Genomic DNA, 5,711 nt, shown 5'->3' with positions numbered 1-5,711 from the left:
TCCATGCTGACGCGGGCAGCACAAGGTGACCTGCCCCCTGCCATCAAGCCTCCACCCACTTTCACAATAGGCATAAAGTTATGAAAGAAAAAGCCTCTTCCTCAAAATTTATATGGTAGTTTTAAAATGTGCTAAACTTGACTGTAGATGAGAAATCTTCAAGGCATAAACAAGACATTAAACAGGGTTAAAAGAGGTATAAGTTCAGCCTTTTTTCTCTATTACACCAAAGAAGGGGAGAAAAAGAATTACACCTGGATGTAAGGTACAGCAAAAACTCTACTATGTTCTTTCTTTCTATAGAATCTAAGGCAATTCAGGGAAAATCTGTCTTTCATCTCTCATAGAAACTGGCAGAATGACACGAAGAAAGGAAGAGATGATAAAGGGCAAACAGAGATACTTGAAAATAGCAAAAATTCAGTTGGCCTGCTGTCTGCTTCCCATAATCTGTTGAAACTCTTCAAAAGAAGGTCTTTCAAGATGAGAAATTTTAATAACACCAAGCACCACTCTCAGGACATGTAGGAATAGCTACCCGCTCTGCATCCTTGGGGATGTGTTGGGGCCATTCCTGTTTAATATCTTTATTAATGATCTCAACGAGGGGATTGAGAGCACCCTCAGTAAGTTTGCAGATGACACCAAGTTAGGTGGGAGTGTGGGATGGTGGGATCACCATCCTTGACTTGAACAACTTGAAAATATTTACAGTCATCCCACTATTTAGTATGCCTACATCTTCAAAGTTGTGTGTTGAATATATTTAATTTTATTTTTACCCCAACACTAATTGTTCCCTTTTTCATAACCTCATTCATGTTACTCATTTTATCCTCACCCCTCATGCAGTACATTTGTACTCATAAAGTAAATTCTTACTTTAAACAAGGAAAAATACTCTTTTAGTTTTAGGGCCATAACAAACTTCATTTTGAAAATAAAAAATAGCAATAGAAAATACGTATTTTATGCATCCTTCTGTTACATTTAAATACCTTAATTTGTCATCATTTACCCACAACACCCTCATCACAATTCCATCCATAAAAGTGGATTCACAACAAAATCAGATCTATAAGAGTATCTCTCCCCTGTTGATTTAACGACTACATGATGACACCCAGGACAACACAGGACAAAAGAAATAAAAAATATGTCACCAAAACGACTTAGGCAGACATTTGAAGGCACACCTTTCACATTCAGAGTGGTGCTACCACTTTTGAACTTTATTTTTGTTCTGCCTGAAGTGCAGAACATATACCCTTCAAAACTTGTGGTGTTTTCATCACTGCTTTTCCACCAAGTATCTGCTGTACTCATAAATGGTCTCAGATCCCATATACACCTGTTAATTAAGTTCCTCTATTTTATTGCTCATGTATCTGGCAGTATACCAAGACATTTAAGATAGAAACAGAGCTTTCCTGAGTTTCACAAAATTCCTTCTCTTGTCCCAACTCTGTCCTTTGCTCCATTACGTCATTGCCATTCCTGGAATGCCATTACAGAGGGAACAGGACAGTCAGCCAACAGGGGCTGTCTTCTGCTAATGAAACTATTCCTGACAGGCCAAATATCACAGCCACTTCTAGCTCAAAAATTATGATAGTTAATGGTTGTGCAGTAAATTGTTCACTATTTTCAACATTTTTTAAATGTGTCAAATAACCATATATATAAATCAGTGCACTTCATAAATCTGTAGCTTTTTCTGTGAAATGATCTTCCACGTTAAAGTTTCTGCAATTTGATCACAGACTAACTTCAGCATTAAATAAGCAAACCTTGGCTTTGTTAACATAAAATGTTAATATAAAAATGTTTAAATTATTTTAAAAAGAAATTTAATTAAAAAAAAAACAACAAACCCACATTGTTTTCTCTAGGGAAAAGGGCAAAAGCATCTACAGGCAATTATGCTAGTCACATTACTTAATAAGCTTGTGCAAGTCATTTGGATACTGTGGAGATGGAAACTGTAGAAGAACCTGATTAGAATAAAATAGTATTAATTAAGCCTCATAATATCCTGAAATATAGGCAAGTGATATGCCTCTATAGAGATGGCACAAATTGTCTTGTTCAATGTCACACCATCTCAGGGGAATGACAATTTCCAATGAACTAACCTACAGCTTTCAGGTGGGCTTCATTTGGGGGATACACAGAAGTTCCATCTTCTCCTGAAGAAGAGAGGAAAATATCTTTTGTTTCTTATTTGTCATACTGCTGAAATATCTTTACTGCCCTCTGGTGTGCAATTCAACAGTAAATATGTGCATAAAATGAAAGATAATTTGCATTGATCTGAATACAACTGTTTCAGTTCATTTTTCTGACTACTTCTAAACAAGCCTTCAACTTCCCAGCACAAACAGGAAATACAATTCGCATCTCCATGGTATTTATTGACCCAAAGCATCAGTTTAAAGAGGTAGGTCTCAGCAACTACCCTAAATATAAATATTAATAGAAAATATAGAATTTTGCTCTGTGTTGCTTCAATTAACACTGTGAATTCAGTTCTCCTCACCTCTAAGAGTCTTTCTTGTTTGACCCCAATAACGCTACCAGAGCCTTCCCTGTTTGACTTGAATAATGCTAGTGCATTCTTAACTTAAAAAAAAAAAAAAAATCAACCAAAAAAATCTCCCTAACCATTTCCACTTTCTCATCCATTTCATCTCTTCCCCCTTTAACACAGAGGGGTTCTTACAGGAACAAGCACTACGATTAGTTTAAACTCCACTGTGTTTCTCCCACTGCTGACAACTTAAATCATCCCTTCCTTGCCCACTCAAGGTCTCCACAAGGAATCTTAGGATATAGTTTCATGTTACCCCATATGTGCTTTAACTCCTGGTCCCACGTGCCTACATTGTCTCTAGCAAGCCTACGGCCTTAGGGAAATCAGAAGAGTAACCCAAACCAGGACAAAGCTAGTCAATTTTATGTCTGGGCCATGCTTCCGTCATACCAGTGACTAACTGTCACAGCAGGCAAGTGCATAATTATGCGATTTTATGCAGATGAGGCTACATAAGGGGTACCTCAGGGAGAAGAAGTGGGAACTTTTGCCAGCAGCCCAACATGACACTGAATCAGCTGTAACAGCAAATTTCCCTCTAAAATTCTCTGTGACCTGGTCGAGTCTGAAGCCCAGTTTTTGGGTCCCCAGTACAAGACAGACATTGACGCAGCAGAGTGAGTCCAGCAGAGAACTACCAAGATGATCAGGACAGAGCACATGATGCATTGGGAGAGACAAAGAACTGGGTTTGTTCAGCCTTCAGAAAGCTTTGGCAGGACCCAACTGTTGTCACAGCATCACAGAATGTTCAGGGTTGGAAGGGACCTCTGGAGATCATCTAGTCCAACCCCCCTGCCAGAGCAGGGTCACCTACTACAGGTTGCACAGGAATGCATCCAGGCGGGTTCTGAATGTCTCCAGAGTGGGAGACTCCACAACCTCTCTGGGCAGCCTGTTCCAGTGCTCTGCCACCCTCAAAGTAAAGTCCCTTCTCATGTTTAGATGGAACTTCCTATGTTTAAGCTTGTGCCCGCTTGTCCTCTCACTGGGCACCACTGAAAAAAGACTGTTCCCATCCCCCTGGCACCCTCCCTTTAAGTATTTATTAGCATCAATAAGATCCCCCCTCAATCTTCTTTTCTCCAGACTAAAAAGACCCAAGCCCCTCAGCCTTTCCTTATAAGAAAGACGCTCCAGTCCCCTAATCATCTTTGTAGCCCTTTGCTGTATCCTCTCGAGCAGTTCCCTGTCCCAAAACTATCCAAAGAGAAGGTGTAGATAAGAGCGCCAAACTCTTCCAAGGGATGAACACTAGATGGACAAGATACAACTTGGTACATGCAAAATTCCAACTTAATATAAGGAATTTCTTCCCCGCCCACCCCTCCTCATTTTTTTAAGCCATGACGTTGGTCCAGCACTAGAACACGTTGTCTGCAGAGGCTGTAGAATCTCCATACTTGGAGATATTAAAAACTCAGTTGGACACAGTCCTGACATCATGCTTTCATTGAAGCTGCTTTGAGCAGGAGACTGGACTAGATGATCTCCAGAAGTTCCAACCTACAGGAACCTGTGATTTTATGAAGTGCATTAACTCTTTTCAAATAATTACTCCAAAATGACTCCTATGGCATATTTCCTTTGCGGAAGAAAAAAAAAGGAATAGAATTTGAATTCCAAAACTCAAAAGACTGCAACTTGTGGCAGTATAGCATACTTTTTTATTTTTTAGTAAGAACATATAAACATATTCAGGCAAAAGATTTACATCCCCCATGAGAAGTGACTGAATCAACAGCTTTGAGACACCATTACTCAGCTGAGACATTTCAAGCGACGTGTGCTGATCCACAAACCACTGCCTCTCATGGCCAGTCAAAGCCCTCTTGCCTTCTGGAGTTAATCAGGACTGCTGGATCTTCCTGCCCACTACTGAATTCTGAACACAGCAAAGCATTCGGGTGGATACTGCCAGCTACCACCAGCCAGATGTGAAAGACTGGAGGTCAACTGGAGATGCCTAGAGAATTGTAGCTAGCTGACAGAATCCTAAAGCGTAATACTGTCTCTGTAAATAGCAGGTCGTCTCTCAGCAACTGGGCCATAAAGCTCAGAGAAAATTAAGCCCAGTATCCATGCCTGCCAGTCACAAAAAGGCAAATCTCAGCTATCTGAAGAGCGGCACGAGTTGTGAGCCAAGAACAACTAAATTCAGCAATTCAGGACCTGATTCAGCAACTGTACTTCCCCATTGCCCTCCTCCCATATAGCAGTAATTTAGCTGAAAATAAAACAACTAACAGTGTTTTCCAGCAATGCTGAGAAAGATGCATTAAGGCAGCCATCAAAATTCCTTTAGGCATAGGTGAAAACAAGCAACACCCTGGAAAGCAAGAGTAATCTCAATTTTTCCATTTACTGGTACCAATAATTCTGCATGCTTTAATTTGTCATATTGGTAGGTGTTCAAGAGGCTACACTGACTTCAGTGTAAAAACTGTCTTTCCATAACCACTACAGGTAACATCTGAACTTAGAACTGGAGGTAATTGTTGTACTTCGAGCCGTGGTACCTCACTCTCTCCAAAATCACCTCCAGTGAAAAAAACAACATACTATGAAACAAGAGAGAGACCACCCAAAGACATGTGACTGAGAGCTAACGGATGATAACCTGAGGCAACACCACTGTGTTTATTTGCACCAAGAATAGGATTCTGACGCACACGCAGTGGCATGCTCATCACGTGGCTAAAGAAGCTGTTACCACTCGAACCTCCAACCGCCTTCACCCACGGCAAAGAGTACCGTGCAGAGCACATACCTACAGTTTCTGCAGTAGAATGTCAATGAATGCTAAAAACCATCAACAGCTTCCTGCCCGAGGTCAGGCTGAACACTCTGGGAGTTACTCCACATTGAGAACTGAAACCTCTCGGAAAAACTAAATAGCCAGGCAGGGGCGGTAAGCACTTCAGCCACCCTATTTAAATTCTTAACTAAAAATCTTAATTCTGGACAGCTTCGGCTGTACAGTTTTAATTCCCCACGGCCCAAGCCAGCACCGTGCGCCGGGCTGAGGGACAAGAGCCGCAAAGCAAAACCAGCAGGTCGGTGCGGGAACACCACCACTACCACCAGCACCACCAGCGCTGCGGGGCCTACACCTCCC

This window comes from Charadrius vociferus, unplaced genomic scaffold (genome assembly GCF_000708025.1).
Source record: "Charadrius vociferus isolate BGI_N301 unplaced genomic scaffold, ASM70802v2 scaffold129, whole genome shotgun sequence".
NCBI classification, from domain to species: Eukaryota; Metazoa; Chordata; class Aves; order Charadriiformes; family Charadriidae; genus Charadrius; species Charadrius vociferus.
The sequence above is the reverse complement of the archived record's forward strand: the minus strand, read 5'-3'. Positions refer to the sequence as shown.